Below are 15,999 nucleotides of genomic sequence, written 5' to 3' on the forward strand. Positions count from 1 at the left end.
AAAGCTGAAGTAGATGGATTAGCCAACATCAGAGCTGCACGCATGGTTAAGTTACAAGAAGCGACAGTTTTATTATCTCAACTGCATCGGCTTTGGGAGCAGTGCGTTACAAAGCTATATTGGCAATTAGGGAAAGATAGAAGAAGGGCTTGGATAGCTTATGGGGTTATTGGAACTATTGAGAAATTTGTGCTATCTGAGGAGATAATTATTGAAGATGGCAAGGGTAGTGTTGTGAGTAGGATTGTTGATGTTGGTGGAGACATTGTAGCACGGGAGGATGATGGTGGTTATGGGGTTGTCGAATATGCTGGTGATGTGGGTGAGGGAGATGTTGTAAAGGAACAAGGTGAAAATAAAGATGAAGAACAAGATGGTAGTCGGGATTTAAAGAAAAAAGAGAACAATGCAAAATCCTCTTGGAGACAACCAAAGAGTAATGCAAAGACAAATGGTGAAGACGGTCTAAGCAACTGGGACTGTAAAAAGGGAGAGGGAAAGTCTAAATCTTCATGGGATTTTGATAAGTAGGAGGATTTAGATGGAATGAAAAACGATTTGGTGTCTCAAAAGGAAAATAGAAGATCGGTTTGGTGAGGAGATTTCAGGTATTGATGGAGATGATTGTGGCAAATATTTGTCTTTTGGCAGTAACAATAGGTATGAGATGATGGGATACAAAGTTAGTTACGGGTAAAAGGCTTTCATAAGATAAATAAGTTAAGTTAATTTGTTTAGTGAATTAGATTTAGAACTTGTAAAGTTTTTGGTTTATTATAAGTAGGTGGTAAGAAATATGTTTTTTGTGTTTTGATATGAATGGCAATGTTTTGTTGATTTATCTTCCTTTGTAACAAGTTGTTATAGCTGTTATATAAAAAAAATTATTTTTTCTTGCAAAGAGTATATTCATACAAATATAATCCTTTTCAGCTCTCATAATTTTACAAATTTCATTGTAATTATACACAGTGATATTTAAGCTAAAGTTGTTAAATATTACGATCATCTTTCAAGGTACATTGTAATTATTAAAACTGATATTTACGTTCTTTTATTTCATTTAACTTTTTCCTTTATTTCAGAAAATTTAGGAAGTAAATATGAGTTTTTATAATTATTAATATATGTATATCAGTTTTAATTTTCACCAAACTTTAGGGCATCCAATAATTTGTAGTAAATAGAAATTAACATTAAAATTTCAAAATAAGACCTATATATTTTCATTACTTAGATAATTACACAATACTTTTTCCCTTATTTTTTTTTTTTAAAAAAAAAAAAAAAAAAAAAAAAAAAAAAAAAAAAAAAAAACATAAGCTACTATTCTAAAGAACCTCTAACTGATTTTTCTTTAGTATTTTCCCTTTTTTCTCTTGGCTCATCCTTTTCATCTGCACCATCTTTCAAATCTTCAATTTCTTGTTTAGTATCTTCCCTTTTCTTTTCAGCCTTACTTCCGTCATTGGATTTCCTCTAAACATCATTAACAACCATAACTGGCCATTCACCACAGCAATCCCTTACAATCTGTCGATTTTTTTCTTAGTAGTTTCTTCCTTTTGCTGTTTTATTTTTCTTCACCCTTGAAATTCCTCGTTCCAGAAATTTTAAGTGATTGTTCATCTTGTTCGACATAGCGGTGACATACACTCGGAAACTTGCAACATTATCTTCTTGTGATTTTGACTCATCAAATCTCCAAATTAGTGGTGCAAATACGCTTTCAGGAGTGGTAGAGCTACCAGTGCTAGCCATTATTATACAGAAATGAAATGTTTTGCTTAAAAAAAAAAAGCAAAGTAGAAAAAGAAAATGAAAGACAGAGCAGAAGATTTGGGTACAATTTATGAACCATGCAAAAGATGTACCACAATTAACTAATTAAGAGTACATATCAGTTTGTTTTATGCTGATACATTATTTCAAAGTATACGTACTGCATTGAAAATGCACCTAAATAACAAAATCTAAGGAAAATCAAAGGGTTTTAGAGCATGAATCAGGGAATTATTAGAAAAAAATTGTAAGGATAGTCTAAATTCATAGAACTTGAAGAAAAATAGGGGGATTTAGTCAATCAAACAATCCCACATTTTGATAGTAATTAAGAGTACACTAAATAGCAATAATGACGAAATGTTGAAAGAATATAGACTTCCAAATTACAAATTTTAATTTATACATTTATGCATTTGCTGAAATGGAACCTTTTAATTTCCACCATTTTCCTTTCTTCAAGCATAGTGTCCGGGAATTAGAATAATAGTTTTTACAATTCTTAATTCATATATATCAGTTTTAATAATTTAATGTTATTTAAATGATATGATATTATTCACACAAGATTTTATACTGTATTGCTTGATTACATTTATCAAATAAAGTAATCATGTTATTTATTTCTCATCAATCTAAGGTTTCACAATATATTTTATTTATTATTTATTCGCTTATTTTTGGGATGATTAAGGTGACTTTAAAGATATTGTAAGGTTTTTCATATCCAAACTAATGCATATCACGAGTTGACTGTTTCAAGCATTAGACAGTGCGGAGATACTAAGATGGATACTAAAATTCATAACTAGAGATTGAATACCAATTTCGATAATATATGGCTTCAAATTAGGACACATAGTTAATGATAAGTTTTTCTTATCAGTTTTGAGAGATTCTTATTTGTTACCCTCTTGATTTCTATCCAATATCACTATGTTGATTTTTTAAAAACATTGAAAAGCTTCCTCAATTATTGTTTTGGGTTACATGTATCCAATTTGTTTATTTTAATTACTACAAAGTTTATATATGACAAAGTTTTGCTATATGCTTACAAAGGCTACAAAATTTTGCTTCTTTTGCTTAGAAACTTTATAATTGAAATTCTTTTCTTACTTCTTTATGTATAACAGTTTACTCCTCGGTTGTTTAAATAATTGACTATACATGTTTAGTTTACTAAGTTATTTATTGTTAACTTAACTAGGTTTATAAACTAACCATTTACAACAAAACATAATATTCCTACTTAAGGCACACTAGAATAACTATTAATTTTAAAATTTACAGAATTACAAGTAGCATAGCAAATTAAACATCACTACATTAGTTCATTGTTCATAAGACAGAAATAAACTTAAACAAATAACTTAACTTACAATAAGTCTTTTTTGCAAAAGTAAATCTAAGGTTTTAGAACGTAAACTACAATTAAAACACCAGAATCCTTACATAATCATCCAATAACAATCTTACAATACTACTTACATTAATTAAGCACTAGATCAACAACAAATATATTAGGGTCACCTTTTATAAACTTGATAAGTGCACCTTCATCCTCTTGATCATTGTATCTTTCAATAAATTGCCTCACACCATTTTTCAGTGAGCATTCAGTAATTATATCACCCTTTTTCATAATTTTCAGCTGAATCTCAAATTGTTCATCAAAGTTTTGCAAAATTACATCAGTTGTCTCACTAAATTTGCTTAAAAACTTCTTGGCAAAGTCTAAAGGAACATTTTGTAAACAACAACACCAAAAACACAAAAAACAGAATTCAAAAAAGGCTTATGCCAAAATCAGATTAAGTTTAAAAATGTGTTTAAGTTTATCAACACTTACAATTTTGGCCTGCTGAAGATAAGCTTTTTAAAAAATGAACTTATAATTTGGCAACTGACAATCAACAACAATTTCATCAATCCAAGCATTCAATTCAATCATCTTCTCTGATTTGCCTTCAATTACAGCTTTGCGCCCACGCTTTTTCATAGAACTAGGTGAACCCTTGCTGTATTATGACCTTTGCACTTTCTTATTTGTTGTTGCTCTAACAATTTGAACAAGAAATGAACTGTAACCTGAATAGATGAAATTTATAATATCACCAGCTTTTAAACTATTGCCCTTCACAAATTTAGACCAACCCTTTCCCAAAACAATTTTCCATTCTTCATTCTTTTCTTCGTGTACCATAGTAACATACCAAATTTTGGAATCATACCAGAAATTTGTTATTCTTTGCTTCAAAGGGAATAGAAAACGTGAAAGAGAAATCAGCCATGCAATTTCAATGTAGATTTCTGAGCTATACACCTATGGTTTCAATTTATAAAACTTATTAAGTTTTACTAGGCTATAAAGGCTTGAAAAATATAGAGCAAAAAAGAAGGTATTATATTAATTAAAATATTTATTGGCAATACACATATACCGAAATATATGATATTGAAAAGAAAACTCATCAAGAAGATTAAGTTACAAAAACTTTTCTTCTTCAATATTCAATAATAGTAATAATTACAAGTTTTAATACTATTACAATTTAACGTTTGTTTAGTTGTAAATATAATTATTAATTATATTATATTGCAATATAATTTATATAGTTGATAAACATATTAAATTTGTGGTTTCTTGCATTATATGAATTTTTAAACTGAATTCAATACTTAAAAAATCAAATTACCTTAATGCTTAATTATGCTTACCAATACTGAAATAATCTCACTATATTAATCTCACTATAATTATTGACAGGGTAAAGTCGTGTCCCCTAATAAAAAATAATTACCTAAATCACTAACTACAGTAGATAGGGAAGTAGGGTCGAACTCCACAGGGAAACAAGTCTTTTTAATTCTAATTAATTGTGATAATCTAAATTTTCTAAGTAACCAATATTTTAAATATGAATTCTATACTACGAAGGATGAGTTTTGGGAGAAAAGAATCAATAATAAGGAAACCTAGGGTCGCAGGTTCACCAATAATTAATATTCCGGGATAGAACGAAGCAATTAATAATTAACAATGCATCAATAACATGATTAACAGGCTCTCGCAATTTATTAACCAACATGGATCTAACAGGCTCTCGCAATTTATTAGACCTAAGTTCCTATTAAAAATAGCCTTTAATATTAAATCAACATCTGCTCGATTCATCAATTCAATATTGCTAAACATTCACAACCAAATTACATCTGCTCGATTCATAATCTACTTGCAAAGAATTAAAACAATTCAATAGGAAATTATCATGCAATATCAACAATCAATAATAACAAACTATCCCTTCATATTAATTATGGATCCCCTTAAACCCTAGAATTAAACTACTCACTAATCACCATAACTAATCCAATTAAATAAAATAATTGAAAACATAAACAAGAAAACAATTAAAATAGCTGAAATTAGAAAGGGAAGAAATTGTACCAAAACAAATCTGGAATTAATGAAGGAATTAAGTACAAGAGTTTAGAGAGAATTCTAGAGAGAGAGAAATACTAAGTAGAGAGAGAAAGTATAAGAGAAAGAAGTGATTAATTATCCGTACAAAACGAATATAAATATCTCCCCTAAAACACGAATTAAACAAAGCTTAATCAGGTTCTAACAAAACACGCGCCCGATCGGGCCCGCCTTTTTTTCTATGCCTATCTTTCAGTGCTGCGCCCGATCGAGCCTACGCTCACCCGATCGGGCGCGCATCTCCTTGGCAGCTGGCATGCGCGCAGCTCGCCCGATCGGGCGTAAGCTTGCCCGATCGGGCCCGGCTTCATCTTGGAGGTTTGGACTTCGATTTGGGCTAGATTTCTCGGCCCAATCCATATTTCCTCTCGGGTCTCGAATACATGGTCCAATTGCCTCGAGCTCCGAAAATGGTCGTGCTCCTCCAATGCTCGTAGTCGCTACATAAAAATCCCGGGAAAATACTCCAAAGGTGCAATTCTCTGCAAACCTTAACCAAAACTACGAAAACACTAGAAAACACATATTAGTAATAAAAGTGGCCCTAAAGGGCCAAAAACACTACTAATTATGACCGAGGGACGGGGGTAAAATACTATATAAAATAGACATATCAAACTCCCCCAAGCCAAACCTTTTCTTGTCCCTAAGCAAAGAGCTCATCAATGAACATATAAAACATACTTCACCCCAATCCACAAATCAAAAGCCAACGATTCAAGGTAAAATCAAACAAACATGCTTCGACGTCAATCAATCTTATTCATCTAATCACCCTTCCTCCCCAATAATTGTCAAGTAGAGCAAAACACAAGAGCATATAGAATTCAAGACTAGTGCTCACACACTCGACTCTCATTTATGTGGCGAGTAAAGAATGTACTCGATCGCTCTCCACCCAACCCCTTTAATGTGAACAATTCCCTCCCAACTCACACTCTCGTGTGTATAAAACAATGAACGCTCAATCCTACTAGTCGACTCGAAATATGTCAAGTCATAACTTGCATTGAAAGACAACACTTTCACATTTACACAACTTCTATGCACAAGGTCGGAAGGTCTTTTAAGCTTGTAATGTAAGGCTAGGGTAAAGGTAGGATAAATTTGGGATTATGTGAGAGAAAAGCTATGCATTAAGGGAGCCAAATCCTAATAAACCCATGATAAAAAATAATGATCATACACATCTCCAACATAACCAACTCCGACAACAATCTACCAAATACACTCCAAACAATAAAACAATCCCGACACTCACAAATTCACTCATAAAAATATGATAATGTAGAACAAGAGTGAATAACAAACTTTGAACTCATAACTTGAAATATTTACATTGAAACTCAACCCCTTTTTTTTTTCTTTTCTTTGAATTAACCCTCACTTAGAACATTTGAACATCAAACACTTTTTCTCTTTTTTTTCTTAGAAGTTCACTTTCTTTTCTTTCATATTTCTCATTTTTTTTTTTGAACTTCTTTTTTCCATCACACTTTTATTTTTCAAATATAAACAACTTTCAAATTCATAAAAACAAAAATATGATCAAGAACAAGTTACTTCTCAAAGCCCACCCAAATTGTGCAAATAAAGTGCACACCACAAACTCCCTCACCTCACTCACTAATAGCTCCCCCAAGCCAAGCTTGGGACTAGTAACCAATGGGGCAATTTAGGCTTGCAATGCGGCTATGAACAATAAAAGGGCACAAGCAACAACATGGGTGACAAGAAGGGAACAAATGTATCTAAATATCTCTAAAGGCTACCTAATGAATGAACGCCTTCGTCCTCCTCATGTGCATATTATAAAGTCATGAAACACTACTCATAGTTGCAAATCAATACTCAAATTCATTGACATACCAGGAATTATGGAACTATCACACATTTCCTAACCAAATCAACTAGTCAAGCACTATATTCACAAGCAGTTGGACAAAATTGACGCAAGTTAAGGAATCCAAACAATTAGACTTCAAATCATGACCAACAAATCTACAATGTTCATCATCAAATACCAAGAATCAAAACAATTTTCTCAAGTATGGGGCACAGGGAAGCATGATTTACAATTCATTGGAACGTATTTTTTATTTTTATTTTTTCAATTTTTATTTTTATTTTTCATATATAAGAAAGAAATAAAAAAAACTATACTAGAAAGAAAATAAAAACTACACTAGAAAGCAAATAAAGGGAGAGAAGGAAGAGAATTTCAAAGGTGAAAGAACACCCCCCCAAGCCAAATCAAGCAATGCCCTCATTGACTTGGGAGAGTAGCCTACTCCTCATCCTCATCCATCCTAGAGTACCCCCCACCGTGGCTAGAGCCGGCCCCTCCATGGCTAGAGCCACCACCACCATACCCCGAACCACCGGCATAGTAGTTAGGGTCTACATTCCCACCCATACCCCCATATCCGTGGACCGAAGAGTAGTCCACGTAAGTACCATAAGCACCGGGGTGAGAATACCCTCCTTGGGGGTATTGGAACCAATCGGGAGTAAGGGAATCGGGAGGAATAGCCCCTCGACGGGCATAATCATCATACATGGGGTAAAGGCCCCTCCCTAGGTTCCTCTCAATAAGACCAACCCTCCCATCTAGGGTGCTTAACCTAGAGTCTAGGTTTTGCATCATGCCCTCTACCCTTCCTTGCCTCGTCTCAATACGGTCTAGTTGGCTCCTAAAAGCCGAAAAGTCATATGGGGCATTTGGGTCAACATTGTAATCAACCGAGGAAGTAGGCATGGTAGGCATGCCATAGGTGAAAGGTGGGGGTGGTGTGTAGTGAGGTGAATGGTGAATGGGGGATTGGTGTGGTTGTGGTGAGGGGTGAGGTGGTTGAACCTCACCTTGACCATCTAACTCGAAGGTATAAGAGGGCTTCCCCCTCTCAAATTTGGTCAAGGCGGGGTTGGGTAAGGTAAATGCTTGGTCTCTCCTACCCGATTGTCGGTGGACAATCCACCAAGTATCACTCCCCACCGGTTGTACCCAATTCAAACTCCCAAAATAAGGTAGGTCCATTAGGTTCGATCCCACAACTTTTCTATGGCCATCGGGGTTCCAACCTAAATGCTTCCTAGCTATATGGGTCACTAACCCCCCAAAGTAAATAGGCGCTCTAGACCTACTAGCTTCGGCCGCATTGGCCGCCCTTTGAAAATGGTTGGCTATCCTATGGGGTAAATTTAATTTTTCAGCATTAGGAATTATATAGGAAGCTAACAATTCCAATTCATCCCTCCGAACATTTGCCGGTTCATGCCTCCCAAAAATAGTGAGGCCAGCAAATCTTTGCCAAAGTTTGGGGACGGGATGTTGAATCCACGTCCCTTTGGCATGTTGGAGGTTCACCAAATCCTCCCCTGTTAACCTCTTATAGACCACGGCGATGTGGTCTTGAGAAGGTTCAATAGGCTTGTCCGATTTCAAGTCAAACAATTTACCAAATTCCTTTAAAGTTAATCTCACATTATTGTTTAACAATCGAAATTGGACGTGAGTGATAAGTGCATTCATTTTGATAACATTAAAACTTGATATAAATTCCAATGTTAAATAATCATAAGTATCGTGGCACATTTGAACCACTCATGCCGATGCCCTTAAACAATTTTTCTACATATTTGTCAAGACCTAACCTAGCTAAAGTAGGATGATGTATGAAACGGGTAGAAATTACCTGACGATCGATGAGGTTGATCATCCGAACCCGTTGCTCCTCCGAAACGATTACAACTTCCTCCCATCCCGGAATTTGAAGGTCCGGGTTGATTGTTGGTTGTGCCGCACTAGAGCTCTCACCCCTTTGATTTCTTAAACGCTTGGAGGCCATTGTCGTTGAAAATAGTAGAAAATTTGAGGTTTCTCTCTCTTAGGGTTTGAGAAAAATTGAGACAAAATTGGGGAAAAGTAGGATAGAGTGTAGAGAAAGGTGAGGGAAGATGAAATATGTAAAAAATTTTGATTTTGGATGGAGGAATTGGAGAAGATCTTAGATTGAAGTGAAAGTTTAAGGTTTGAAAATGGAGGTTTTAGAGAGAGAAAGTGAATGAAGAAGAAGAAATAAGGAGGAAATGAAGGAAGAAAGAAGAGAAAAGAAAATAAAGGGGGGTCGTCCTGATGGCGCGCCCGATCGGGCGAGCCTAGCCCGATCGGGCGAAGGTGTGATTCTCCAAAATTCAAGTTGCGCGCCCGATCGGGCGAGCTCCGCCCGATCGGGCGCGAACGCGAACGATTTTTTCGCCCTTTTTCTCGCCCGATCGGGCGAACTTCGCCCGACATTTCTTTTTCTTTTACTCGATTTTCCAAAAATTTTGCCCGATCGGCCGAAAATAATCCTGGAATCCACTTAGCTTGCGCGCCCGATCGGGCGAAATTTGCTTCAATTCTTAGCTCACTTACGCGCCCGATCGGGCGAAATTGAACCTGAATTCTGGCTCACTTGCGCGCCCGATCGGGCGAGCCTCGCCCGATCGGGCGCGAGAGAGCCTTTTTCCTCCGATTCCGTTTCTTCTTCAAAATTTCTCTAAGTCTTTATACCCTGTGGAATTCATACCTGTACAACAACACTTAAAACCCGGTGAAATATCACTCTCCTCGCCTCTCTAAAAAAAAACAATAAAAATAAAAAAAGAAAAATAAGGAAAAGGAAAACTAGCCTATAAAGCATGAAATACGGGTTGCCTCCCGCAAAGCGCTGGTTTATCTAGGTCCCGCACGACCTTCTCACCACCTTGAAACTCATGTTGGAAGTGGAGTTAGGAGAGTCTCCTCCACATCTCTAATGATAGCACCTTCATGATACACTTTCAACCTTTAGCCATTCACCTTGAATTCTTCACCTTTGTCATTCACCAACTCTATCGAACCAAATTTGTTTACCTTTGTGACAGTGAAGGGACCGGACCACCTAGACTTCAACTTTCCTGGGAAAATCTTCAATCTAGAATTAAAGAGAAGAACCTTATCGCCCGGTGCAAACTCTCTTGGTAGGATCCTCTTGTCGTGCCACTTCTTGGTCTTCTCCTTGTAGATCCGCGCACTATCATATGCCGACAATCTAAACTCATCCAACTCATTGAGTTGAAGGAGTCTCTTCTTACCCGCGGCCTTAGAATCCATATTAAGATCTTTGATCGCCCAAAAAGCTTTGTACTCCAATTCTACGGGAAGATGACATGCCTTACCATAAACCAATCTATAAGGTGAAGTACCGATCGGTGTTTTAAATACAGTCCGGTATGCCCAAAGTGTGTCATCAAGCTTCATGCTCCAATCTTTTCTTGACTTGGCTACTACCTTTTCTAGGATCGCCTTGATTTCCCTATTAGAGACTTCAACTTGACCACTAGTTTGAGGGTGGTAACTAAGCCCTATTCTGTGATATACGCCATGCTTCTTAAGGAGGTTATCCAATTGTCTTTCATGGAAGTGGGTACCCCCATCACTAATAATAGCTCGTGGAACACCAAACCTGGGAAATATGATCTTCTTGAAGAGCTTAACGACTACCTTGGAATCATTCGTTGGTGAAGCTATGGCTTCAACCCACTTTGACACATAATCGACGGCTACAAGTATGTAACAATTCCCATTGTAAGATGGGAACGGCCCCATATAATCGATACCCCAAACATCGAATATTTCAACTTCTAGGATGCCAGTTTGGGGCATCTCATGCCTCCGCGAAATGTTGCCAGTCCTCTGACAAGAGTCACAAGCCTGCACAAAAGTGTTAGCATCTTTAAACATATTAGGCCAAAAGAAACCTGACTCATTAATCTTGGCCACCGTTTTAGTGGGGCCATGATGTCCACCATAGGGTGAAGCATGACAACTGGTAAGGACGCCGTGAACCTCCCATTCGGGAACACACCTGCGAAATAATCCATCTGCACACTCACGAAACAAAAAAGGGTCATCCCAAAAATAATGTTTAACATCAAAGAGGAATTTCTTTTTCTGTTGGTAGGACAAGTCAGGAGGTAGAGTACCACCCACTATATAATTAGCAAAATCGGCGTACCAAGGGTGATGCTCTACAACTGCATACAGGTTATCGTCAGGGAAAGAATCGTCTATAGGTAAAGAATCCTTACCCTCATCATACCTGATGCGTGACAAGTGGTCTGCCACTACGTTCTCTGCTCCTTTTTTATCTTTTATTTCAATGTTGAAATCTTAGAGCAAGAGAACCCAACGGAGTAGCCTTGGCTTTGATTCCGCCTTGGCTATCAAATATTTTAATGCTGCATGATCAGTAAAAACAATAACTTTAGAACCAACTAGATATGATCTAAATTTCTCTAAAGCATATATAACAGCAAGAAACTCCTTTTCTGTGGTGGCATAGTTGATTTGGGCTTCATCTAAGGTTTTTCTAGCATAATAAATAGCATGCAAAACCTTATCCTTCCTCTGTCCGAGCACGGCTCCTAGTGCAAAGTCACTTGCATCACACATGATCTCGAAAGGGAGGTTCCAATCGGGAGCACATATGATGGGTGCCGATATCAAAGCCTGCTTAATCCTGTGAAAAGCCTCAAGACACTCGTCAGTAAAAATAAATGGGGCATCCTTGAGCAAAAGCTGTGTCAATGGTTTAGCAATTTTAGAAAAATCTTTGATAAAGCGGCGATAAAACCCCGCATGACCCAAGAAGCTTCTAACTCCCTTGACATTAACTGGGGGAGGTAATTGCTCAATCACTGATATTTTAGCTTTGTCTACCTGTATACCCTTATCAGATATAATATGACCAAGGACTACTCCCTCTGTCACCATAAAGTGACATTTCTCCCAATTAAGCACTAAGTTGCACTCCTCACATCTTTTCAAAATTTTAGCGAGATTAATTAAACATGAATCTAAAGAAGAACCATATACGCTAAAATCATCCATAAAGACCTCCATAATAGACTCTATGAAATCAGAAAAAATGCTCATCATGCAACGTTGAAAGGTAGCAGGTGCATTACATAAACCAAAGGGCATTCTACGATATGCAAAAGTGCCATAAGGGCATGTAAAGGTGGTCTTTTCCTGATCTTCTGGGTGAATCGGAATTTGGAAAAATCCCGAATACCCGTCTAAATAGCAAAAGAATTTGTGATTAGCTAACCTCTCAAGCATTTGATTAATAAAGGGGAGAGGGAAATGATCCTTTTTAGTGGCGATATTAAGTCTACGATAGTCTATGCACATACGCCACCCTGTTACAGTTCTGGTGGGAATTAATTCATTTTTATCATTGGTTATCACAGTCATCCCACCCTTCTTCGGTACTACCTGCACAGGACTTACCCACTTGGAGTCAGAAATAGGATAGATGATACCTGCATCGAGTAATTTCATCACCTCTTTCTTGACTACTTCCTGCATGTTTGGATTTAATCTTCGTTGGGGTTGAATGCAGGGCTTATAATTTTCCTCTAGATGAATCTTGTGCATGCAAAAATCAGGGCTAATACCCTTAAGATCATCAATACTGTACCCTATAGCCTTCTTATGGGTTTTGAGAACCCCTAGAAGTTGGGAAGATTGTAGGTCAGTGAGTGCAGTACTGATGATCACGGGGTGTAGTTCCTGCTCATCTAGAAAAACATATTTTAAATGAGAAGGGAGAGGTTTTAGCTCAGGTTTCTTGACCTCTGCAGGTTTTGATTCCTGAACTAAATTTACTACCTTCATTGTCTCCGTGGGGCTTAACTCTTCTAAGGAAAGAGCTTTTTCAATATTTTATACCTCATTACCCCAAATGCTTGCATTATCGCTAGATAAATTCCCGCAGAGAACTTCCTCCAAGGGATCCTTCACAAAAACCTGTGGCAAGCTATCAACACAAATATTGTCCATTATATCAATTATATCAATATAACAACAATTTTCCTCCAACATAGGCCCTTTCAAAACCTTCCCTAAATTAAAGGTAACATTATCGTCGCCTACAGAAAGGGTCAGTTTACCATTTTTCACATCAATAATAGCTCCTGCAGTGTGGAGGAAAGGCCTACCTAATATAATGGGTATTTGTGTGTCCTCTGCCATATCTAAAACAACAAAATCAACTGGAATGAAAAATTTACCAACTCTGACAGGTACGTCCTCTAAAATACCTAAGGGATATTTTACCGAACGATCTGCCATTTGTAAAGTTATATTAGTAATTTTTAATTCCCCCATATTTAATTTAGCACATATAGATGATGGCATGACACTGACACTAGCACCCAGATCACATAGAGCTTTATCAATAAAAACATTCCCAATGTGACAAGGGATAGAAAAACTACCGGGATCCTTTAATTTAGGAGGTGATTTATTTTGCAAATAAGCACTACACTCCTCTGTGAAAGCTACAGTTTCTACTTCATTAAAGGCCCTTTTCCTAGTCAGAATGTCTTTCATGAATTTAGCATAAGCAGGTACTTGAGTGATTAAATCAGTGAAAGGGACTGTTACCTGCAGGTTTTTCACAACCTCTAAAAACTTACCGAATTGTTTATCAAGCTTACTCTTCAGTTGTCTATTAGGGAATGGAAGCTTGATAACTGGGCTCTGCACAACTCCTCCCTTATCCTGCAATTTACCCTGCATAGAAACATTAGTAGGGTTAGTATCTTTTTGTAGCCCTGCAGGGCTAGCAGGATTACCGTTTGGTATAAAGGAATCTAGATTAGAAACTGGTCCATCTTCCTGTGGCATAGGAGGTCCATCATAATGAGAACCACTCCTTAGAGTGATTGCATTAGCATGATCTGTAGGATGGATAGGCTGTGACGGTAGAGCTCCCTGCTAACGGGATTGTAGGGTAGATGAAAGTTGTGCAATTTGATTGTCCATGATTTTATTGTGGGCTAGGATAGAATCAATTTGCGCATCCCTACTCTCCATGTGCTTTTGCATATTAGCTAGCATCGCTCTAATTTCTGTCATGGCAGGGTCGGAAGATGATGAGGGTGATACTTGGCTTTTCTGGCCGGCATTAGGATGATAATATTTTTGCTGTGGTGGGGGTTGCTGTTGTGGTTGTTGTGGAGGTGGAGGGTTTTGTACATTGGTACTCCGGTATGAAAGGTAAGGATGATTTTTATAACCGGCATTGTAGAATAGGGGTTATTTTGCCTATAGGTTTGAAAGGCATTAACTTGTTCCATAGAGCTCCTACAATCTTGCTCCCAATGACCTACAATTCCACAATTTTCACAAAAAGCTTCATGGTTAGCAACAGCAGAAACATTAGCTACAGAGTTAGGAGTAGCAGTAAGATTATCTAATTTTTGACAAATAGAAGTTAATTGAGCTTGCAAAAAGGATACAGAATCGACATTATGTTTTCCCTTATTCGCAAACCCCCTCGGATTCCCATATTGGGAATTGTGTATTGCCATGTCTTCGATAACCTGTCCTGCATCATCCACATTTAAATTCATAAACCTCCCACTAGCTGCCGAATCTAGTACTGATCTGGAAGAATTTCCAAGTCCATTATAGAATGTTTGGATCAATTGCCATTGTGCTAGATTGTGGTGGGGGCACTCTCTCTGTAGATCCTTGAACCTCTCCCAAGCCTCATATAATGTTTCGTCGGCCTCTTGAGCGAAGTTCTGAATAGCACTTCTTAGTACCGTTGTTCTCTCTGCAGGATAATATTTATTATAAAAGTTCAAAGCAAGAGTTTCCCAGTCAGTAATACCAAGTGCAGTTCTATTCAAACCATTAAACCATAATTTTTCTTTGCCACATAAAGAAAAGGGAAAAATAATCTCCCTGATTTGGTCCTGTGTAACCCCGGCTTGTCTAATGGTGTTACAATATTGGCAGAAATCTGCGATGTGAAGATTAGGATCTTCACCCTTAGCTCCGCTGAACTGCTTCCTCTCTATCATAGTGATAAATTGGGGCTTGATCTCAAATTGAACTCCATCAAGAGCCGGAGTAGGAGTAAGGTGCGGGAAATCTGTGAGCTTCGGTTGCGAATAATCACTGAGTTTCTTCTGGGTCGTCATCTCTGATTCTGAATCTGAAGGAATATCTGTATCACTAGAATCAGTGGGAGGATCTCTTCGATCATTGTCGTCCTCAGAACCCGCCAGAATTTGTCTATAGAGTCTCCTTTGCCTATGAAAAGAACGCTCGATCTCAGGATCAAAAGGGATGTCACCTGATCTAGAACACCTGGGCATAAACAAAGAACTAAAGACAAATATGAGATTTGCCTCAAAGAACTAATGTTCTCTGAGGCAAAAAGGGGGGGATGATCTAGACTACAAAAATATAATTAGAAAATAAAAATAAAACCGTTTCCCCGGCAACGGCGCCAAATTTTGACAGGGTAAAGTCGTGTCCCCTAATCAAAAATAATTACCTAAATCACTAACTACAGTAGATAGGGAAGTAGGGTCGAACTCCACAGGGAAACAAGTCTTTTTAATTCTAATTAATTGTTATAATCTAAATTTTCTAAGTAACCAATATTTTAAATATGAATTCTATACTACGAAGGATGAGTTTAGGGAGAAAAGAATCAATAATAAGGAAACCTAGGGTCGCAGGTTCACCAATAATTAATATTCCGGGATAGAACGAAGCAATTAATAATTAAGAATGCATCAATAACATGATTAACAGGCTCTCGCAATTTATTAACCAACATGGATCTAACAGGCTCTCGCAATTTATTAGACCTAAGTTCCTATTCAAAATAGCCTTTAAT

The 15,999-nt window shown here is 37.1% G+C and overlaps 1 non-coding gene across 1 annotated transcript; it reads left to right on the top strand.

The window, feature by feature from the left end:
• The first annotated feature begins 14,804 nt into the window (after window positions 1–14,804).
• LOC145566360 (small nucleolar RNA R71) lies at window positions 14,805–14,911 on the top strand. Its single transcript, XR_014095404.1, has one exon. It is a non-coding gene; the product is annotated as a small nucleolar RNA R71 (small nucleolar RNA).
• Window positions 14,912–15,999: the final 1,088 nt, after the last annotated feature.

Source organism: Chenopodium album, chromosome 1, assembly GCF_948465745.1.
Source record: "Chenopodium album chromosome 1, dcCheAlbu1.1, whole genome shotgun sequence".
NCBI lineage: Eukaryota > Viridiplantae > Streptophyta > Magnoliopsida > Caryophyllales > Amaranthaceae > Chenopodium > Chenopodium album.